The sequence below is a fragment of the Apteryx mantelli genome, chromosome 13 (genome assembly GCF_036417845.1).
Source record: "Apteryx mantelli isolate bAptMan1 chromosome 13, bAptMan1.hap1, whole genome shotgun sequence".
Classification (NCBI taxonomy): domain Eukaryota; kingdom Metazoa; phylum Chordata; class Aves; order Apterygiformes; family Apterygidae; genus Apteryx; species Apteryx mantelli.
In genome coordinates, this window is record NC_089990.1 from 19,285,797 (window position 1) to 19,306,912 (window position 21,116).

Below are 21,116 nucleotides of genomic sequence, written 5' to 3' on the forward strand. Positions count from 1 at the left end.
GATGGCCTCAGTGTTACGAGGGGGCACAGGGCACCCGGCGCCCCCCCTGCCAGCCCTCCCTCCCGCGGTGGCTACTCGATCCTGCCTGTGAATGAAGCCGGCAGCTGGGCCGGCCCAGGGGCCGCTCCCCCGCCGCTGCCCGGGCCCCGCGTCCGCTCGGCTTCCCGGCGGCGGCGGCGGAGCCCGCCCGAGCCGTGGCCGGCAGCCGGCAGCGGCCCCGCCCGCGGCGCGGCGGCCGGGCGGCGCGCGCATGCGCCGCACCTTGTTTACCCCGCTCAGCGCGGCCGCCCGCGGCCGGCCGGCAGATGTCGCCCCACGCCCAGGAGAGCCGGCCTCGCCCGGTGGCCGCCAGGTGGCGCCTGCGCCCTCCATTCGCTCGCGAGCCGCCGAGCAGCGAACACCCCAAACAATCCCCAGCGCCGCCGCCAAATTAAATAACCTGCCCGCTCCCAGCGCCGTTCCCAAACCCCCCCTCCGTGGCGAAGTCTCCGGGCCGGGCCGGGCCGGGCGCGCAACCGGCAGCCGGGCCGGGGATATAGGAGCGGAGCAACGAGCTTGGGCCTCCTCGCTGCCTACGCTGACACTGGGCAAGGTAAGTTAGAAAATGGCGGCGAAGCTTCTGGAAGTTTGGTGGGGGGACTCGGGATCGGCGTGTGTGGCTCAGGAGAGAGGCCGGGGCCGGGCCTGCGGCTCCCGGGCCTGCGGGGACGGCGCGGGGCGCTAGGCCGGCTGGCCACAGGGACTCGGCGCAGCCAAGATGGAGGACGGCGGGGCCGAGCCGCGAAAACACTCCAGCCCCCCGCTTCCCCACCCCCCTTTCCCAGCGCGCCTCGGCGGGGAGGGGGGAGAGAGCGAGAGCGCGAGTGAGAGAGTGAGAGGGCGCCGAAAGCGGCCCCCCCCTGCCCGCCCGGAGCCCCATTCCTCCGCCCCGGAGTCGGCCGCGGGCGAGCTGGGCCCAGCGCTCAGCGAGCTAAAATGGAGAACCACCTTCTCCTCCTCCTCCTCCCCCCTTCTCCCGAGCCGAGCAGGGGCTGCTGGCAAGATGGAGGACTCGGGCATTGTGTGTGTGTGTGTGTCTGTCTGTCTGTGCCGGCGAGCCGCGCCGGGCCGCTCGCGGGGGGAGGGAAGGGGGTCGGGGCCGCTGCGGACGGAGCGAGCCGCGCTCGGGGGGGGGGGGAGAGAGCTGGGCCGCGCGGCGCGCACGAGAAAATGGTGGGGCGGCTGCCGCTGCCCTGGGGTTGAGTGTCGGAGGGAGGCCGGGGAGAAGGGACTCCCGCACCTGACAGCGCTCGCTGGCGGGCGCTCCCTGCCCCCCTCCTTCCCGCCGCCCAGCAGCTGAGCTCTTCCTGCCAGCCCCGCGCTCCCAGCTACTTCCCCGCAGAGGGAAGTGTTGAGGGCTCAGGATTTCCCTCCTCCTCCTCTCTTCCCCGTCTCCGCCGAGCTGGGGCAACTCCGGCAGCCTCTTCCCGGGTGACTTTAGTGGAGGGCGGGAGAAAAAGAGTTTTCTCTACTTAAGTGAGGACATGGGGACTGACCTGCGCGGTTCTCCCCCCGCCTCCCTTCGCTGCCTCTTCCGAAAGAGTTGGCGAGCTCCCCCCGGCTCCGTGGAGAGCCTTTGTGGGGCTATTTTTTCCCTCCCAGTGACTTTCAGCGAGCTCCTCGGCAGCTGCTCACTAAGAGGAAGAGTTGTGGCAGTTTCCGTTCGGCTTTATTTATTTTTTTTGTAAAGAAAGGGCAATTGCCAACTTGTGTGGGGGACGCCTGATGCCGGGAGCCGCGTGTTGCTGGAGCCCTGCTGGGCTCTCGCCGGCTCCGAGGGGGGAGGGGAGGAGGAGGAGGAGGAGGAAGAAGAATGCTTCTTACTGGGGGGTTTTGGCGCCACTTTTGTTTTAGATAGTGCTCCTCTGCCCCCCTCCTTCCCGGCACGCACTGAACTGAGCTGAACCCTGCCCAGGTAGGAAGCGAGAGCTTTCCTGGTGTTTTTCTTTCCTGGGCGCTTATTTTCTCTATACGCCTAAGAAATACAGTTGTTGACGTGGTTAGGAGCTCGTTAGGGACAGGGGCGATCAGGAGCGAGTGGCGGATTAGAGGAGAGTGGCACCAGATAGTTGGGCTGAACTTGGAGGCCCTGTTTTTCTTATATATTCTTCTATCTCTGCGTGAACACATCGCGCCTTTCTGCTCTCTGGGTTTATCGGGTTTGAGGGTGTGCATCGATGTCCTCGCTATCTCCGTGGTCTGTTTCTCCATGCCTTCCTTTATAGCCAGGAGCGTTGTATAATCCCTCCGTCCCGTAAAAACCTGGGACCGACCGACTTAATTTCCCCCCCCCCCAACATAAAAGGTTCTTAACTCTCTCTTTCGGTGCTTTTTATTTATTAATTTAATATCGTGATCTAGTGATTACTTTGTTGTCTTCCCACGAGATGCTGTGTTCGGAGTTAATACAAACTTTCAACAACCGCCGAGTCCTGAGCTGTAGTTACTGGATTTTTTTTTTTAATTACTTCTTGGCAGGCCGGTTAAACTGATTGCCCCCCCCGCCCTTCACTTTAAGTGCTCTCTTCCCGTGTGCTCGCTGGAGCCACACCCTATTGTGTCCGGTCTCCTCAGGCGCTTTATCTGCTTATCTGACCCCTTTATTTTTCCTCTCCGTCCCCTCGGAGGAGCGTGCGGACCGACCGGCGGTCCCCTCCCCGGTAAGGCTGTAGCGAGGAGCGGCGGAGGCAGCCCGGCGCGGTCGAAGTTGCGCCTTTCGGCGGCCGCCGTCTCCGTCGGCGGGGTGAGGAGGGGCCATGTCAGCGCCGCGGTCCTGCCGGCGCGGGGGGGGGTGGGGGGGTCGGGTTACCGAAGTGCGTCACACGCGGCCCCGCCGGGCCTGCTCGGGAGCCGCGGCCGCTCCGTGCCTCCGCCGCGCTCGCCCGCCTCCCTCGCGCCGCCTCCCATTGGCCAGCGCGCGGGCGGGAGGCGGTGGCTTCCTCCTGCGCCCGGGGCGGGAGCGCGGCGCGCTGGCGGCGGGGGAAGGGGCTGCGCCCGGCACGTCCGCCGGCTTACGGACAGCCGCGCTTTCGGCGTAGTTTGTATTTACATTCAGAAAACAGGGCTTGCACAGCTGGTACTACTTGAAATGTGCTTAAAGTGCAGCTGTTTCAGAAACCCGACTTCAGTGTAAAGGTCACTTGGTGTAAATTACTTCCATATCTTCAAAATTTCGTTGGCTTTTGTTGAATTAGAAGGTGAGGAAAACGCCTTTTGGATCTGTTCCCTTGAAGCCATTGTAGGATTGTTTTTATGCTATCTGGGAGTTCTGTTCCATTTTGTTGTAAATAATCAAACTAGAGTTCCTACCATTTCCTGTAGTAGAACATTCTCCAAGTATAGTAGATCTCACTGTTAACTCTTGCCAATTGATGACTTCTTTCTTGTTTATAATGCTTGGCCACTTGAAATGACTTTCCCCTTTTCTGTATACTCTTCTCCCTAAATGCGATGTTCTTTTTTATTTTGATTTTTCTTTTGACTATTCCGGTATTTTTCTGGTATGGAACTGTCCAGGACTTTCAAAATATCTGTGTGCAGGCTGATTGGTTATGTGCAGATAAATATTAAGGGTGATCGTGCAATTTACAGACATTAATCTTTGACTTTTTAATATTTGCTCATTATCCCCAACCCTAATTTTGTGGATAAATCTTTGGCAATTAATCAACAGCATCACAATGTCTACCAAATCTTTTATGGGGCTGTTTACTCGGTGACATTGATTCTTTCACTTATAGCTGTGGTAATAGTTTAACTAAAAAATGAAAAAAGTGGGAAAACAGCCACCATGTCATAGGCATAAGCCTTAATCTGTTTTGCTGCTTTCAGCACTTGAGTTGGATGGGATGGAATCCCCATAACTTTCTGATAAGTTAAATGAAGACAAAGAAAGTATCAAAATACAGAGGAGAAAAATTTGAATTATTTCCCCTCTCTTAACACATCCTGTTCTGTGACCAGTGGGGCAGTAGAGGTTGCTTTGTAGCAAAAAACAGTGATATTTTGCTGTATCATCTACAGGTGGGTTTTAAGCAAGCTGTGGGAGAAGCCTGTTGATTTTTGTTGCTGTGGTGAACTTAACACTGGATGTTGTATCAGCTTAAATTCAAACAAACAAGAAGACAGCCATGCAGATGGAGTTGAGTGGGGGAGGTGTTCCTTAATTTTCCAGAGAAATTTCCTAGTGCTCAGATAACTCCCATATTACATACTTGGGCCAGAGTTATGTACTTGAATCTTTTTCATCCATTTATAGTTTCAGGAAGATAATGCTGAGTAAAATTAATAAGCAATGCTGTGGGTTAGTTCATCTTCCTTGTCCCTACAAGCTTCTAACCAAGTCAACAGCTGTTCATACGCAGATTATTCCTTTTAGACATAAAGTTTTCTTCATATTTTACAATCAAAAGCATTAGAAATGAATTACAGAAATTATCATTTGGTTTGAATAAGTTTGTTCAAATTAATAATGCTATGATGCTTTAATATACCAAAAATATTTGTGAGCTGTGCAGTGACAAAAAGTTGGGGTAGCTTCATGGGTTAGTACAATATTTTCAGTTAAAAAAAAGTGGTGTGCTACTTGATTAAATAGCATTCCATTTTCAAAATAGCAGTATTCAGTTAGCTGCCTGTTAGTCTAACTCAAATTCTAGCAATATATCACATTGCTGCTTTACATGTTAAAGGTAGAAATGTATAAAGGGAATTAATTTTTTGCTTGGAAAGAGTGTAAATAACATTTGATAGTTAAGTGATCTCTTCAGTTTTAGTTTGTTTCAGTAAAACTTATAAACAGAAACTGAATCATTTTAGAAAAGAAATGTAGACAGCTTCTCTTGAATATTACATGCTAGTACAGTTTCCTATAGAAAATAGCTGCAGGCTATAAACCACTTGAAAGCGAGTGCTCTTGTTGATGGAAGCAACTGCATTAGACTTATGCTAAACATTACTTCATGATTTGACTATCAGAACATTATGAACTTTTTTTATTAGACTGCCCTTTGTCATTTAAGGTTCAAATTTAGTATGATCTGAGAGTCCTGACTTGTGTCATCTTCATTTGTACTGTTATCTTCATTTGTACTGTTACTGTGTCAGTTGTCTTACTGCAAGCAAATGTTACAAGAGGTTAGGTTTTATGGAACTGAGTGGCAACATAAACAGGTTTTAGGATTTACAGTAACCCTGAACACTTTGGTTGCTTATTTTTGTCAAATGAATCCCCCAAAGTAACTGAGTATTTTTGATGGTTACTTAAGTTTCTTGGTTGTATTGCTGGAATGCAGTGTTTTGTCAAATAAGATGAGGTTTTGAACTCAGTAGTACGATCTCGGCCTACAATGTGACCATTTTTAATACCTCTTTGATTAATTTAAAAACCTCAGAGAATATTGTGGATGTGAATTTCTGGAGTTTTTGAGTGAGTAATCGAAAGAATGTAGTAGAAAAAGGTAAATGTAGGTGGTGTCTCTCTCAGCTAGATGCTGGAGTTTCTAAGAGCTCCATCTGCTTCGTTAATTGTCTGTAATGGAAAGAAGTGATTGATAGCAGCCATCAATGATAGCAGCTTAATATTCTCAGTATCATTTGAAACAGTTATATTCTGAAAAACTTCTGCATGGCCTTCAACTTCCTTATATGAGAATCATTGACAAAGAAGTGGAGAGAATGAAGTGATAATCCAGTCCTTGGGAAAACTGGGGTGAGTGAGGGAACTGTGGAGTTCTTAGTTTGGAAAATAGGAAGCTTATACACAGAAAATCTGTGGAAGAATGGACAGAACTCTTTTCCATACACGCCACAAATTTAAATGGTGACAGTATTTAGGCTTATTGCATAGATTTATACTCAAAGGCCATCTCACATTTAGGGCTACCTCTATTTTTGAAATAGAAGGGAAAATATAAAAAGGAACCTCTAGTTGGTCCCATAGCTGCTCTGTCACTGGCCCTGGCAATTTTGTGGTCTGATCTGGTCTGCTGCCCTTCCTTCCCCCTGACCTGCTCCCACTTCTGTCCTACTGGCTATGGACATAGGTGGAACTAAATAGGGCTACAGGCAGATTAGAAGTCCTGGTTAAGACTTAAGATTTATACCTGTCAGGAAGGACTTTGTTTCCTGTTATCTCCTTTAATCCGTTGAAGATTGGGCTCCTTCTGGAGCAAGTTCCAGAGCCTCTGAGCTGGTGGTAGCCCTTTAATATGGCCTTAGGTAGCTGCTGTTGCATCAGTCACCCCTGCACCCCAGAGGGCGCTGCTGAGGCTTTGAAAGAGTTTCCATGGAAAAGCCATGTTGGGAGGGTAGTCTGTGAAGGTACAAAGACTAGATTTTTTGTTTTAGTAAAGTAACTTTTGGTGGGGGGAACCTTACGGTAACCTTTGCAATATTATGTCAACATAACTGAAGCTCTTGTTCTAGCATTTTTCTGCTAAAAAGGTTATTTCTGGAATAAAATGGTTAAACTCTTCTACCTTTCTGTGAGCAATTTTCATATTTGAAGATTGGTTCAGTGACAGGTTGGCTTTTTAGATTAGAAAAAAAATCTAAATTTTCAACATGTCTAGTTTCTTTGTGGTTTAAGGTGGGCCTTGAAATCCAATGTGACTAAACAAAGTCACATATTTGCCTTTTAGTGATATAATAAAAATCTTGATTTGAGAGTTGAGAATTCAAAATGTGTGTTTTATGTTGTTTTCATTCTGATTGGTTTTCTTTAAATTCAATTATTACCTCATGTTGCAGTTCATGAGAATCTGGTGAAGTTGAATTTTTTTTATTATTATTATTATTATTCCCCCCCCCCTTTGGAGAATAATTATGAAGTAACGGAAGCTTCTGAAGAAGGCCCACCTCATTTAGATCACCAGAGTTAAATTTAGAGCTAACTCTGACTTGTCCAAATTGGGAAGTTTAGGGGGCCATTGTCTGATTGGCTTCTATCTCATGGAAAACATTTTACTGTTTACAAAAAAGTTTTTGTGTTGATAGCTCTTTATCCTTTCAGTATTTTTCTTCTTTCTGACTATAAAACTTCTGGGAAAGAAAGAGAGTTTGGTCTGGATCACTAAGACTAGACCAAAGAGTCCTAAATTTGACAGGTTATGCCATTGCAGTGTTTCACAACACTATACTCTGTTGCTCTTCGGTATCTTTCTATCATCAAGTATTGCACCATTAAGAAAATGTATAGATCTGAGGTCCTGGGTAGAGAAGAAGGGAAAGTGGAGAAGAGTTTCTCTTGTCTCAGTAAATTCTTTTTCCTTAGCTGGTCTGGTCTAAGTAGTGATCTGGCACCTAACTTTGGAGTAGGGGACATGGCAAAACTTGATCCTAGAGATTACTCCAAAAGCCCTTTGGCTTTTGTGCAACAGTTGGCTCTTTTCTAGCTTTTACTGGCTACAGAGACACAGGAGGGAACACAGTTTGTTTTTAAGCTCCTTTTATCCCACTCTGAGTCAGAAAATAAAGCACATATAGAACTGCAATTGTATGCAGTTACCTTTTGTCTTACTGTGACTTCTGAAGGAAATGAAAAGTAAGCTGTCACATAACTAGTTTATCCAGATACATACATACTTTACTGTTGTCTCTACTATACATTTTTTGACTGTGTAACTAGATGTAAACCCCCCCCCCCCCCCCGGGGCTAATTTTTGTAAAACAATGTGATCAGAAGAGTCAGTGAACATGAGAAGATTGGCAGATATTGAAGAGCAGATTGTGATATAGGATTGAGATGATAACCACAATACCTACCTTAGAACAAATATCTAGAGAGGAGAATATGCGATGTTTGGACTGACATTGTATTTTCTTATGGATTGGAACTTGATGGTTTATTAGTCCTGACTTTATACAACTTTTTATGCATTTTATTTTTTTGTGTTTTAATTAAGGGTAGTCACTGGTTTAGAAAAAGGGAGTTTACAAGGGAATTTACAAGCTTGCCTATAGTTTTTGATTATGTTTTGAAAAACTTTTCATATATATGCTGATATATTTTGGTATGTATTATGTATGTCTGTCATTGTCTAGATTAAGGAATTACAGTTTGAGTGCAAATTTCAGGATTTTCTGTTAGCAAATCATGAAAATAAATCAAAAATACTGAAATTTTGGAATGTGCAAAATATTTTCCAAACTACTGACTGTTTGAGGAAACAACAAACCCTAGGAATACATGTTTTGTTTAGCTGGGACTGCATTGCAATGTCAGCCTCAAGCTGCTGCCAAGGTTTGGTGAAATGCTGCTCAATTTTTGGCCAGTGAATGAGTTTTATGTGATCTGCAGGACAACTAACCTTACCTGCAGCCTGCTCCTGAGTTTCTTCCTTTCTCAGTACTACCCCATCCCCATTATGTGGGGTGCTGTTTAGTGTATGCACACTGTCAATTAGACACTTCTTTGGGAGACATGGCGATGTCACATTGCAAAGGTGACTTAATACACTGTTTTTTCTATTGCTTAAAAATCGTGATCTGCCTGGAAGGACATTGATATTTTTGATTTGAAGGTAATGTTGCACTTCTTGGTTATGGTTGAATTGTGCGCTTTTTTTTTAACCTAAAATAGGATTTCAGCCTAATTTTTATGCAATACCTGCTTTACAGCATTTCATCTGGGGAGAAAGTTTGAATTTTACTTTGTTTTAAAATAAAAATGAGCTGTTTAAGATAAGGCTTTTCTTTCTCTTTCATGCAATTATCTGTTATACCTTTAAGTAAAGCTGCTCCTACTTAATTATTTAAGAAAGGGAAACTGTGGAAATTTGGACCATATCAAGTTTTAGTGAAGAGATAATATGCAAGTAATATAATTGGAAGATTTTATTTGTGTGAGTATAATCTTACATCAGGGAATGTTCAGTATGAGGAAAGTTTTTACAGAGTGAGGAGGTACAGAGAGGGAGTATTGAAAATCCTTTTTTTTTTTTATGATATCTTTATTTGACAATGGGCAAGTGAATAGATAGGTTACTGAAGGTTATTAAAAAAACCAAAACGTAGGTAATAAATGTCAGGAACACAGGTTTGTAATTCATGTAGCATGGGTTTAGGCGTCTAGTTATCAATTTTAAGGTGATATGTGATATGAGTTCTGGAATAAGACAATCTGGATAGTTATGGATAAAGTGGTCAACTAATTTAATTTGTCTGAGTATTAAGGAGGTACATCCTGACTGTAGGCAATATTTTTCATTTTTATTTCTCATCTTATTAGAAGCAGAGAACTGATTAATCATAATGTTTCTCTGCGGGAGAAAACTGGGGAAACTTGGTAAAAACACTTTTGTATGGTGGCTTTTTTTGTAACAAGAATGACCAGTGACTGCAACCCAAATATGGCAGTGCTGTGCTCACGGAAGGCAAATGGGAAGTGAAATTGATGGAGACTAACTGCTTCCATTCTGTACGTTGATTCAGAGGAAAGAATAAATACAATATAAATCAAGTTGAAAAGAAAGAATACACTCTTCATAATTTAAGATTTATAGCATAAGTAGTTTTCAGATGTTGTTATTTTGAACTATTTTTGTGTGAGGACTATATTCTTACAGAGAAGTTCCAGTTTGGCATACTGCTGTATACTGTTCTGTTTTGATCATTGCTTCATGTGCGTCTTTGAAAACTGGATCCTAACTACTTTCTTTTAATTCTTCTAACATGAAATAAAGCTTTGGATCCTTACACCTCTGTTTTAAACTGGCAATTGCTTCCTAGAAGTGACACCACAATGAAAAAATTTTGTGTTTTAGGTCACAGAATCATGTAGGATGGAAGTATCCTCTGGAGGTCTAGTTCAACCTCTTGCCTAAAGCCTGTCCTGTTAGACCAGGTGCTCAGGAATTTGTCCAGTCAAGTTTTGAATATCTCCAAGGATGGAGTTTCCATGATCTCTCTAGCAACCAGTTCCAGTATTTTTATTGGAAGGTGTTTTTTATTTCAGTTCTGAAGTTGTCTTAAATTATTAAAAAGATTTTTTTTTTTCAAAAGAAAAAAAAGTGTGTTTGGAAAGTACTCCTTGCTCATGGAGGCTTGGAAAGCTGGTGACCTGGGTAGAGCTGATTTTGTTTTTTATTGGGAATTGTTGGGAGAAAGAGAGATGAAAGACTACAGAAACAACTCAGAAGCTTTTTTGGTATGTACTTTCTTCTTCCCTCTGGTCCTAATTATTATCTTTACTCTCCACCCCCTCATATTTCACTACTGTGTCTATGACAAGGCCTTGCAAATAAAACTTTCTTTTCTAAGCAAGTCACCTGTTCACTTAGGCATCATTGATAAACCTATCAAAAAGGTTCTTAAATGCTCTTCTCTTGCATACAGTTTTTGTATTTAAACAGTGGTATTTTTATTCCTTCTCATAAGTATAATTTCAAGAAGTCTACGGCTCATTTGAAACTATGGTAACCAGAAAGGAAAGCTGCACAAGTGTCTGTGTTCCATCTGTAGTATAGGTCTGTCATTACTTGCCTAATAAAGGATTGGCCAAAAAAGGTGAAACTGGGTTTTGCATATTGATCTACCAAACATGAAAATGGTTTATTAGAGCAAAATGTTTAAAGCAAATGCTTCAATAATGCAGGAAGCATGTTTGTTGTTGGGTGTGGGGTCTTTTTGTTTGTTTGTTTTTTGGTGTTTTGTTTTGCTACCAGTTTACGTTTTTTGTCTCCAATGTTCCATGTTTGATCTGCTCTTCTTGGGCTTCCATTTGACTTATTTGGTAAGCCCTATTTTCAAAACCAATGCACTTACACCAATATTTGCTTAATTTTTAAAAATGTTTATCAGTTAAAATGCGTCACTGATGTAACAATGCGTGTATACTGTATTACTGCACTACTGTTACATAGAACAGCTTTTGTAAGCTGGAAGACATGTGTCTTGACTGTTGAAAAATAATCAGAAGAATCAGCCTCTGGGCATTTTATTTTCTTTTGCTTCATTGCATTGTCTTTCTGGTTTTACTGCTAAATTTCTGTCTGGTGATGTGGTAGTATGAAAGTTAATAAAGTTCTGTACTTGAAAGTGAGTATGTTTGTGCCTTAAAGCAGCATTCTCTGCAAAGTAAGACACAGGTTGTACACATCAGTACAATATAAAAGTGACAAACATTTTTAAAAATTTCTAGCTCAGCCACACTGTGGATAGAAGAAAATACCAGAAGTCATCCTCTTTATGTGCAGTAGGCCAGGCATTAAGATTCTTCATATTTACCTCCAAATGCAGTAGCACTTAATCTCTGTAAATCTGAATTCTTAGTTTCTCTCCCCTTTGTGTCAAGGGGGTATAAACTATGTTAAACATACCTTGAATACAAAACTAGTTAGGGAAGTTTTGTTTAGGGAGAGGATTTATGCATTCTTGCATAATCCTGTCTCCAAAAGAGAGGAGCATGGAAAATCCTAACAGTTCATTCAAATGCAGGATTGAGTCCATGGTTTTTAGTAGGTAGGGGTTTTGAGAAACTTCCATATTGAAGTTTTTTTTTTTTTTAACAGTAAGCAGTATTTGACAGCATGTACAGAATTAAGCATCCTAGGAGATGAAATAGAATTACCAAGATAAAGGAAATAATGCCAAGGAAGATGGGAAAGAGATAGAAGTGTAAGAGTATATTGAAGCTTATTACAACCATTTTGATAAGTATATTCTGTGTCTAGTTGCATCACTTCAACTTTTTTGTTGATGTTATGGAATATGTCAGGATTTAGTTGTTAATAACTTCATCAAACATGAATTACTGCTTTTATATAAAATCATTGGAATCGTTGTCCTATCAGATGTGGAAGGTGTAAATGTTTGTCTAAAATGTTTGAGGAAGTTGAGTTTAAAAAAGAAAAAATCAAATATGAAAGCCTTTTGGGACAATCCAGAGGAAGAAAGAAGGGTAGAAATCAGGCTGGTAATCCAGTGATTTTTTTTTTTTTTTTCCTCTAAGGAGGATAGTTGATGGAGAGAATAATTATTTGAACTGACATGAAAGAGCAGAATTGGGTGGTTACATAACTGGAAGTCATTTTAGATCATACCTCCACATGCAGTTGTTTCCTCCTTCTTTTCATACTCTTCTTTCTAGTTCTTCTCTTCAAGCCACTGAAGCGATGCCTTCATGATGTAACTAAGCCAGCTGAATGGTTAGTTGTCACTGAAAGGGTGGTCCTGCTTCTGTGTCCTGTCTGCATGCTTCTGTGTCCTGACCACGTGCTTTTTTATTTGCCTTGTGTCTGTGCTTATGATTGCTTGAACCCTATTGGTGAACTGGCATAAGGAGCTAAACTGAAGAAAAAGGAAGTAGTTTTCTCTTTAAATCCCTGTGTGATTGAATGGGTGCTGCTGCTTGCAGGGGAGGGTGCAGGAGCTTTTGACCAGTAGGAGCATAGAGTTGAGCGGGGCAGCCCTTTTCAATAGTTGGAAGTTTCTATCAGTTGTCTGGTTGAACAGCAGTGGGAATATAACTCCTGTCATCTGCTACTCTTGTACCTGGTCTTACCTTTTAAAACTGTTTGGGCTGTGTGCCAGTTCCAGAAGTAATTCTGTCATCTTTGTTGTGATCTATGTTTTATTTTTTTGTCTAAAATGTTACGTAGTCTGCAATAGACCAGTTAGAGCTCTGCAAGGAAATTCAGGACTCTGCTGTTGATTTGATTAATTTATGCAGGCAGGAAGATTATGTTTTTTTTTTTTTTTTTTTTTTTTTAGTTTCAGGCCATGCACTTGTCAGAAGTTTCGCAGGTGTTTTTTGGATCATTGGAGGTTTAGGAAGAAAGTCCCCTCCCCCACCCCCATCAAGATTTTCTTCTGGTTTTAGCATGGTTATTTGTACATCAGATGCTGTTGGTCAAAATCCTGCTAGACCTCCTTTTTCAGTTGGATGCTTACCAACCTGCTGTGGTTAGATCTTATTATAAGCCTTTGCACTTTCAAGTTTTCTGTGGTTTAAGGAAGGTGCAGTGCCAGTTCTATGCTTGAGGGATGTTTGGCCTTTTTACAGAATGGACCGTCCTATACAATGATCTTGGGTCCCATCCCTCCCAACTAATGAATTTTTTGGGAGATGTACTGTGGTTGCAGGTCTCCATCTCCAGGAGCACCTCATAATATACCAGACATAGCTTTTTTTTTTTCTTCCCCTTTTTCTCATAAAATATTAATGTTGTCCTTCAGAGATACTGAGAAATAGGCAATACTGAGAAATAGGCAAAATAATGCCTGAATACATTCCCTTCCTCTCTTTCCTATTCCACTTCAGGCTCAGTTCAGAGCAATTTGTTTTCTTCATCTGTAGATCTGCAGAGGGGTTTTTTTGCTATGTGAAATCAGCTAGTTTTCAACCAGCTAGAAGATGCTTGGTGTGTGTGGTGGTGTGTGTGTTTTTTTTGTTTAAGCTTGTCTTGACTGATCAGAAACTATTGCTTAATTACCATTTTAGAATGTAGATCTGGAGAAACTGATCTGCTTTAGGCAGATACTATGATTTGTAGAAGGAAGCTTCTGTGTGAAATAATCAAACTGACAGCTATGCTGTATGCTGTGTTTTGTTTTGTGAACTTGTAGTCTAGTCAGAAATACTAGACAACAGGAAAGCCACACATATAAAAGGAGGTTTGGAGTTTTGTGGAATGCGTGATGTCAAACAAGTTCCTTAGATCATTTTAGATTGTACAGAGGATTAAAGAGATTCAGGTTGTTCAGCGTCCATTTATATTACGCTTGTTGGAACAGCAGTCATTTTTAGATGTTGTATTTGCAGAAGGCAGTGGGTAAAGAGCGTAGCTGATGGGAACTGGTTCTCCCAATTTTGTAGGTGCTCCTTAGAAATACTACTGTTGTGAATTTAACTGCAATTGCCTGATCTATGTCAGTTTCTTTTTACTGCTGTTAAAATGTTTCTGTGGGACTTCCCAGCTTGGAGGAATGCCAAAATGAGTGTGTGGGAAGACTTAATACTTGCTACTTACATAGCATTTTGTATGTTCAAAGTCTTCTGCAAATATTAACTAATCTTTATTTAATATGCGAGTCCAATTTCTGTCAGTATAAATGAGTAACAGCCAGTTATGACCTGTACTTTTTTGATGTCAAAAGAATGAAATGCTGTAACTAGTGTAGTTAAGAGTAATCTTTATCATCTTATTAGCATACTGTTTTTCTCATTCTGCTCTTCTGGTTTATTGTGGTGGAGAAAGAAGTTATGAATAGAATATAGTACTGCTCTTCAGGAGGTCCCTGAGTTGTAGAATGCTGACTGCTGGAAAGAATGGCGTTTCATTTTGTGTGTGATATTTTGATCTTTTCTGTAGCAGTTTTTGTTTCTCCTGTATTAAGGTTTATTTCTTTCCAGTCTGAGGAGCCATAGCATATTCATAACAAGTAATACTGCAAGAAAAATGTTTGTTCTGAGCTTGCTTCTTAGTAACTGTCATTCTTGCAACTTAAAACATAGTCTTAAGCTGAAAATTATTTTGATTCCTTACAGCATACCTGTGCTAAAAAGCTATTAAGGTTTCCACTATTTATGTGCTGGCATGTTAATGGTAATTTTTAGTTAACAGATTACTTATGTGTAACCGGTATACCAAACTCCTGAAGCTGCAAGTGTTCTGATAACAATAAAGTTGTAAACAAAACTGAAGTATCTATGGACATTTTTTCTAGGATCCTGTATTCTACTTTGAAACTTGAAATTTCAAAGTTGGTATTATGCTTTTTATTGTTTATGCTGTTGATTAGCTGAAATTGGACATGTTTTCATGTTAGACATCCTGGCTTCAGCAGTTCTGACTTAAACTTAAAGATGTCATTCCAGCTTTTCCTTAAAGACCTAAAGAGGAAAATCTGCAAGAACATGTCTATGCAGTAAAATGTATGCTGGAAACATTATGGTGCTGTATTTGGACTAATAGAAAACAAACACTGAAACTGTGGCCAGCTAGCATAGGTGAGGTACTGTGTTAAAGGAGCTTTCCTGTTTCTTGCGTCAAGACTGGCCTGGATACTTTCTTGTGGCATTGTGTTGTGCCTTGGAGATGCATATAGAACGACGAGAAAAATGAAGTGGTGGGTAGGGCATATGACTCTTAAACTTTTAGCAGAGGGTTGAAGGAGAAGTCTCCTAAATGAATGCAACAAAATTAGTCTGATAGATATATATGGCCTCTGGTAATACGTAGAATTGTTTTCAGTATTTTGAGAACAAAATTATATTAGCCTGTAAGCACTTGCGAGTTTAACTTTTAACATGTTAAAAACTGTATATTTCAGGGGAGGAAAGAAAAATTGTCTATAGAAGTGGGTCAAATCCTTTACTCCTTGTTACTTTTCTTCTTTAGCTGAATACTCCATCAATTTTACATTGAATGTTGAACATTAATCTGTTGCTAGGTTTTAGTTCATGAGGGTTTTTCCCTTTGTTCTAAGGTTTGGTAGCTTTAGAAACTTGAATGTTTTTGTGACTTTGGACCTTCACTAAGAGACTAACGTTTAGATACCAGTTTATAAAAAGTAGTGTTGTTTAAAAACAAATCCATAAGTAACACATATGCTGATGTAGTACTGCTTTTAGAATTCCAAACTTCTGATCTTAGGTAAAACAAAGAATAAATTTGTGTTTCTATTTGGTTATCATCTGACAAAATGTTAGTCAGAACAACTTGGGTATGAGCACAGTCTAAAACTTCAATTTTGTTTGTTTTCTGGTAATGGCATGATTTTAGAAGATACACAGATCAATGAAGAAAATCATTAGAAATAGAACTAGTTCTCATTACATACTCATACAATATTAAAAACTCAGTGGTGAGTACAGTCTGTAATAAAGCTAGTTCTGGCTTTATATAGAGTAATGGCAGATTCTAATCATGTCTGATATACTGAAGAAACATTGTAATAGTAATGACTTACAGAACTTAAATGTGACCACTCTTAGCTGTACTTGGTAAAATGAGCCTGTGGTTCTTTGTTCAGCAGGGATGTAACGTGTTTCTATTTCTGTCACATCTCTGCTGCTTTCTTTGCCATTTTATTTAGGAATTAGACAAAGGTGATCAACTATTGGCTTGTTAACACATTTATTCAAGCACCGAGTAAGGCAGAATTTTTGTTATTGTAAGAAAAGCAGCAAATTGGGGCCAGGCTTTTGTTTCATAACTGGCTAGATAACATTTGACAGTGGTATTTGGATGCTGTACTGAGTAATGGCATCACAGTGCTGTAGAAAGGGACAGTAAACTGGATTTGGAGCAGACTATGGCAGCTTTTGTATCAGTTTTAGCCTAGCAAAATCGTGTGGACAACTCCCTCTTTCTTTGACACAGCTGGACAGTGGATCACATCTGTTGTAGTGTCTCACTGGTTTTGAAAAGGGCTGTTTTCGTGTACCAGCCACAGGACTTTTGAGCCAGTTCAGTTACTAAACCATTGGAAAGCTAATTTATTCAAAATAAAATAGATTGTTGGTCAGCTGGCTCAGCAAAGGATCTGACAAGTGCCCTTGGCCATGAGACATGGCCAAAAGCAAACACAGGCAGAAAGGGGCAGTGGGGACTGACCCTTTTACCAGTAGCAATCTATGTAGTTTATTGTATCATCAGACCACTGTGGTTATTGTTTTGGTCTCGTTCATGGTTTAGCAGCAAAGAGGATAGGTATATTTAATGCAGTCTGTTCAAATTGGCGTAAAATGCCCTTTCAGTTGATAATTGAAAGGGATATTGGAAACACTTTTTGAAATGGCCGATACTTGGCTCGCTTGTTTCTATTGGACAACTTGTTTTCTGAAGTCGAATGACAATTTGAGAAGACATATAAGAGACAAAGATTGTGACATACAGAAAGAACTAAGTGGAAATAGTGGAGATGTTTATACACGCATTATACAAAATCCCATTTAAAACTTAATCAATGAGAATTTAGTTATAACATAAAATGCATAACAAGAGTGTAAAACCTTTAACTGTTGGAGAGCCTGATGACTTTAAATACATACTTTGGATGTGGTAGTTTCTGCACAATAAAACCTGAAATGTATATGGCATTTACAAGTCCTTAAAATAACACTTTGGATTGAAAGGTACTTGTTACAGGTTGTACAGTGGGACCCACGTGCATCACTATATTGTAGAACATTAGTCTAGAGTGCTAGAATATTCTAGGTCATCTGTGTTCTCAGGTTGTTAAAAATTTTACCATACTGCTGTTTCCATATAAGTGGTTCTCTGGAGCCACTGATCTAGAAATACATTATACTCCAACTAAAATGGAGGAAAATTGTGCAGATTATCCAAAGAACATGTGTACATATATACAAAGGAATTAATCAATTGAACAGGCACGTCAAACAATATAACCTGCATGTTGCTTTAAAAATATTGCTATTTTGGGCATAATAGAAAATTTTCACTTTTTTTTTTTTAATTAAGTGTGAAGTAGTATATTGCAAATATACTCAGTATTGCTGAATGACACAAAAGAGGTTATGCCTTTTCTTTGGAGTTGTATAATGCTCCAGAAATAAACATGGGCTGCTACCAGAATCACTTGAAGAGAAAAACTTAACTATTTACTTGCAACTGTCATGCTCATGAATGATATTTTATAGCAAATCGGTTACAGCAGTTAACATCTTTTATGATAATGAATAAGCAAAAATGTTATTTGCATGCAGAAAAAAAGTTATTTGAAAAATATTTCACCATTGTTGTGCTAGATCTCCAAATCTTGAGGGAAAACCGTGCTAAGGGGTGTCTCTTTGTATGGTGTACATGAAATGAGACCAAAGGTAGAGTGGCTTAAGTTGAGAGGAACCTGTAAATTACTGAGTTGAAAATGGAATAATCAAGAATTGTAAGTTTTGGTAAGAAAGTATTCGATTAGAATACTTTAATGACACAATGTAATGACATATCAACATGGAAGGAAATGAAAACTTAAGGAAATAAGGAGTGCTGTTAAGGAAAACTTAGTAGAAAGTATTTGATAATATGTTCAGAAATACTATATTGCTTTGCTCTTGGGCATATACTGTAGTATTTTGGCTTGTTGTGTTTCTCCTATATTGGTTTTACTGGACAGAAAGCCTGTTTATCTTTGCTTTTGGAGATACTTTGTCCTGCTAAATAGTTTAGGGTGGGTTTTCTTCTTAAAGTACTACTCTATTTTAACTTTTAAACTTTTGAATAGCAGTGTCATCTGGAGCTATGCATATGTGCTGTACCCTCTCATGCATTCCCTTTTTTTTTTTTTTCCTCTCTCCCTTTTTCTTGTGTGGTGTTTTTTTTTGTGTTTTTCTTTTTTTCCCCTCTTCAGTGTAGGTGCTCTTTTAAAGAGAGCACATCTAGGGATTAAATTGAACAAGTGTTTCATAAAATAAGAACTTGGGTTGTACATAATACTGGTCTTAGTATTGCTTCAGTTAGTTAATGTTTTTATGATTTACGAAGCAGTCATATTCTGTTGACCATCCTTTGTGAGGAAGGCCTGGCAGCACACTAAATCTGTGAATAAGTAAAAAATGCCACTGCTACATGTCAGAAAGGTGTTAACTCATTCTGCCTGTTTAAAAAAAAAAAAGAGTTAATTTCACCAACAGACTCAATGTTGAATCGTATCTTCTGTGTCTAGCACAGATTTGCATTATCTAGTCCCACTAATTTAGCAGAAATGTATGTTTTGGTCCAGCCTATATCAAATTATCATGAGTGAGTGATCCGGCACTATATGGTCCAAGTATTAACAGTTGTGTTACCACTGTTGAAGGACTCTCTCAGTGTACTTCTGTGCCCTGTAGGCGTAGAATGTGGATATTTATGCAGAAACCTGAAAGATGGTGATTTGAGTATCTTGCTACAGTTTTTGACTGTTGTGTAAATTACATCTCCCTGCGCTTAGACTATGCCTCTGGTGATTTAATTTTAGAATTAGACTGTTATTTCTTAAAATTCTGTTAAGTTTTTCAGAAGAGACTGGTTTATTCTTCCCCTGAAGGTTGTTCCTTGTGGGATGTGTATGATGACAGTATAGATGAGTATGCCTGTTAATGCATTATCTGCCTGTATTGTTTTATGGTGTGCAAAATAACATCTGTAAGTTATATTATTATTAAAGTTTCTGATAACTACGAATTATTACTAAAAGGGTAGTGCCTCCTTATCGAGAGCCTAATTAAAATAAAAGCATAAGATATTACGGGAAAGGCAGTACTACTGATTTTGCTTAATAAAGACCAAATTACCTGGTAGGTAAATACCATTCATTTCATTATGGCTGAATATTAGTAATCTTAGAATTAGAAAATTTGGTAGCAGTTACCTTCCTGAACTAATTCTTGATCCATGCCGTTTCATTTGTCGTCTTCTTCCTTATTCTTGCCCCACATATTTAGATTTATGAATAGCATCTGTCTTTTAACTGTTGATTCTAACTCCTCTGTCTTGTAGAATTCTCTGGTTATACACCTGTGTGAAAGACATGGCAGCGCAGCCCTATTTAATTGTATTGAAAAATCTTTTTCTTGTATTGATATTTGCTAATTTTTCATGTGAGGTAAACTGTCTTCTGTAATAGACAATAGAAACAAGGGAGTTGTCAATAACGGAGATGCAGGCTAATGGGTCCATGTTAGCAACCACTACTGAGTAAGCATAGGAAGCTTAATCAGGACCTTTAAAAAAAAAAAAAAAAAAACGTTAAGAAAGACTAGGTGACACTATTTTTCAGGGAAACTATTCATATCTGTGAAAGTAGATTTGGTCACTTAGTGCCAGGTATGGCAAAAGGCTGGAGAGGGAGAAAGGAAGTATTTTGCCTGTGTTTCTGTTGCTCACTATTGGTTAGAGGTGCAGTTTCCTTTGTAGTATTATAAAGGCTTGATTGTTGAGATACGTTGTTATGCTTCTAGGGGTTTCCTCCCCACAAAAATGCGAAGTCCCAAAATCAAGTTAGTCATAATTTCAAGTTTGTAAAGCAGTTGTTGAACTGAATTTCTTTTTGTTTTGTACACGTTGATGGAAAAGGGAAAAAAAATCAAGTGTTAATTCACTATCTCAGAAAAAATTTCTATAGTAGACCAGTCAACTTTAATTAAAATGATTAATTCAAAGGAAAAACCAGTACTGTACCCTTGAATAGCAAAAGTTCCTAAGAAATACTCTGTTAACGTAATTCTAGGGGTTTTTTTGTTTAATGTACAATGCTTATAATCTAACTTGGACATGTGACAATGTGTGCTGCATGAACTGTGCTGTGAAAACTCAAGCTTAGAAAAATGGCTATTGAAGGCCATAGATAAACTAGTGAGTGGGCATGTTGTTGAGTTCTTGAGGAAAGTGTAGTTTGTTAGGGATAAGACAGATGAATGCTGTTACCCATACAGAAGAATTTGAAAAATTTAAAACAAGAATTTTAAAAGAACATGTGAGTATCAGTGATCTTGCCACTTGGTTTAGGTAGTTTTAATGAGGGAAACTAAAAACTGGGATGTGCTTTGGAGTTTCAGTTGTTCTTCAGAGTATCCAAAAGCACCTGGGTGTCTTGACTATAATGGATGGTCATCTAGTTCCTTATGCTTTTGCCAACCATATATAACTGTTTGCAGTTCTGTGTACAGTATAGCTAGCTTAAAGATCTGTTCTAAAACTCATACCCCTCTAAGAAGTACTCTAATTTCTTTTCAGTAGTATTTGTTCTGGCATTTTTCTGAAAACTGCCATAGCGTCTAGTCATGAAAGAAGAATTTACTTTGCATGAATTTGTATGCATTTGGGACCTTAATTTTTTTCACATGACCAAAGCATGTGAGATTCAAGCAAGCAGCCTCCAGAATTAAAAAATGTAGGGATTGCATAGTATTATCTATAGTGGTTTAGATTTAAAAATCTGTTTTTCCTGTTTTATTGCCATTGGTTGAGAGAACCATAGCTTTTTCAGGGGAAAATACAAAGCTTGCTGTGTCTGAACAGTAACTGTTAGGTTAATAGCCTGTTTTCGGGAATAAGTTTGATATAACTAAAATGCTGTCTTTCTCTTTTTTTGTCAATAATGGTCTCATATCTGCAGATATTAGTGACAGA

General features: G+C 40.2%; 1 protein-coding gene across 7 annotated transcripts in view; it reads left to right on the forward strand.

Moving 5' to 3' along the window:
- Window positions 1–381: 381 nt before the first annotated feature.
- The window catches only part of STAG2 (STAG2 cohesin complex component), an 83,679-nt gene continuing 62,944 nt past the window's right edge, over window positions 382–21,116 (forward strand). For 5 of the 7 annotated variants that reach the window (XM_067304273.1, XM_067304277.1, XM_067304279.1 and 2 more), the window contains exon 1: window positions 382–592. The gene's annotated coding sequence lies outside the window, so the exon portion shown is untranslated. Of the gene's footprint in view, window positions 593–1,893; window positions 1,955–21,116 lie in introns of all 7 variants that reach the window. The other 2 variants (XM_067304274.1, XM_067304275.1) reach the window with 1 other exon arrangement.